Raw genomic sequence first — 1,991 nt, forward strand, 5'->3', positions numbered from 1 at the left:
GACAAAAGAAAGAATACACATAATATCATTGCAATATATACATATCGATGTATCGAAGTACCTCTACATTAATGAAATCAAATCTGAATGTTGACACAGAGATACGTTAACTACTTTACAGAAACACAGTAGAATATTGCTGGTATCGAGAGGTTGAGGTGAGGTGGCGTAATGGTTACGTAATTCAGGCACCATTACAAGCTGTTCAGGAAGAATCCACAGGACTTTAAGCGTCGTTTCGTCACTGTGGATGAAACATGGATACAAGGACGAATCTGCACCAAAAAAGGGGAAGACCATTCTTCGGCCGGAAAGGTTATGGCGACTTTTAGGATTCGCAAGGGACAATTCTCATCGACTATCTGGAAAATGGTAAAACTATTACAGTTGCATTTTATTCATCGTTATTGAACCATCTGAAAACCGATCTGCAAGAAAAACGCCAGCGATTGGACCGCAAAAATGTCCTTTTCCATCACCACACTGCACCAGCACACACCTCAGCAGTTTTGGTCGCAACATTAATGGAAATAGGATTCCAACTCGTTTCGCATTCCCCCTGTTCCCAGAATTGGCTCCCTCGGACTGCTGTTTGTTCCCCAATTTGAAGAAATGGCTGGCGGGACAAAGATTTTATTCAGACGCGGAGGTGATTGCAGCAACTAATAGCTGTTTTGCAGACTTGGACAATTCCTAATATTCGAAAAAAAAGCACTCCGTCTTCAGGCCACGAGTGGCCTACCGGGACCATCCGACCGCCGTGTCATCCTCAGAGGAGGATGTGGATAGGAGTGACGTGGTGTCAGCACACCGCGCTCCCGGTCGTAAGATGGTAGTCTTGACCGAAGCCGCTACTATTCGGTCGAGTAGCTCCTTAATTGGCATCACGAGGCTGAGTGCAACCCGAAAAATGGCGACAGCACATGGCGGCTGGATGGTCACCCATCCAAATGCCGGCCACGCCCAACAGCGCTTAACTTCGGTGATCTCACGGGAACCGGCGTATCCACTGCGGCAAGGCCGTTGCCACTATTGTTCGGATCAACAAATTAGAACAGCGTTGGACGAATTGTGTAAGTCTAGAAGGAGACTATGTCGAAAAATAAAAAAGGTTTACAGCAAACACGTAAGTAGTTTTCATTTTTGCACGAACTTTTCAAACGCTCCTCGTAAGATCAGAGGTAGCTACACAGTGTGTGTGTCCTTAATTCGACGGTTCAAACCCGCGTCTAGCCATCCGATTTAGGTTTTACGTGATTTCCCTCTCCAGTTAAATGCCGGGATGGTTCCTTTGAAAGGAATTCCTTCCCTATCCTTGACACAATCCTTGCTTGTACTTCGTCTCTAATGACCTCGATGTCGATGGGACGTTAAACCTAATCTTCCTTCCTTCCAACCTAAATCTATGGTATGCATAAATTACATTAATTTTGACGTGACAGCAATATGCCGATGACAAAGGATTTTTGGTTCTAAAAGCTAAATCTGATAATTTCACTGTATATCAGATGAATGATGTCCGCTAAAAAGGACAACAGACGGAATACACTGAAGCACCAAAGAAAGTGCTATAGGCATGCGTATTCAGATACAAAGTAAACAGGCAGAATACGGCGCTGCGGTTGGCATTATTGTCAGACCGGTTACTGCTGCTACAATGACAGGTTATCAAGATTTAAGTGAGTTTGAATGTTGTGGTATAGTCAGCGTACAAGCGATGGGACACAGCACATCCGAGACAGCGATGAAGGGATTTTCCTGTACGCCCATTTCAGTAGTGTACCGTGAATATTAGGAATCAAGCAAAACATCAAGCCTCCGACGTCGCTGCCGCCGAAAACAGATCCTTCGAGAGCAGGACCAACGAGACTGAAGAGAATCGTTCAGTGTGACAAAAGCGCAACACTTCCGCCAATTGCTCCAGATTTTAATGCTGCGTCATCAACAGGTTGGTTGGTTGATTTGGGGGGGGGGGGGGGAGACCAAACTGC

At 45.4% G+C, this 1,991-nt stretch overlaps 1 pseudogene; it reads right to left on the minus strand.

Annotated features, from left to right (window-relative positions):
• Nucleotides 1–911: 911 nt before the first annotated feature.
• LOC126107132 (5S ribosomal RNA) lies at nucleotides 912–1,028 on the minus strand (annotated as a pseudogene).
• Nucleotides 1,029–1,991: the final 963 nt, after the last annotated feature.

The sequence above is a fragment of the Schistocerca cancellata genome, chromosome 10 (genome assembly GCF_023864275.1).
Source record: "Schistocerca cancellata isolate TAMUIC-IGC-003103 chromosome 10, iqSchCanc2.1, whole genome shotgun sequence".
Lineage (NCBI taxonomy): Eukaryota > Metazoa > Arthropoda > Insecta > Orthoptera > Acrididae > Schistocerca > Schistocerca cancellata.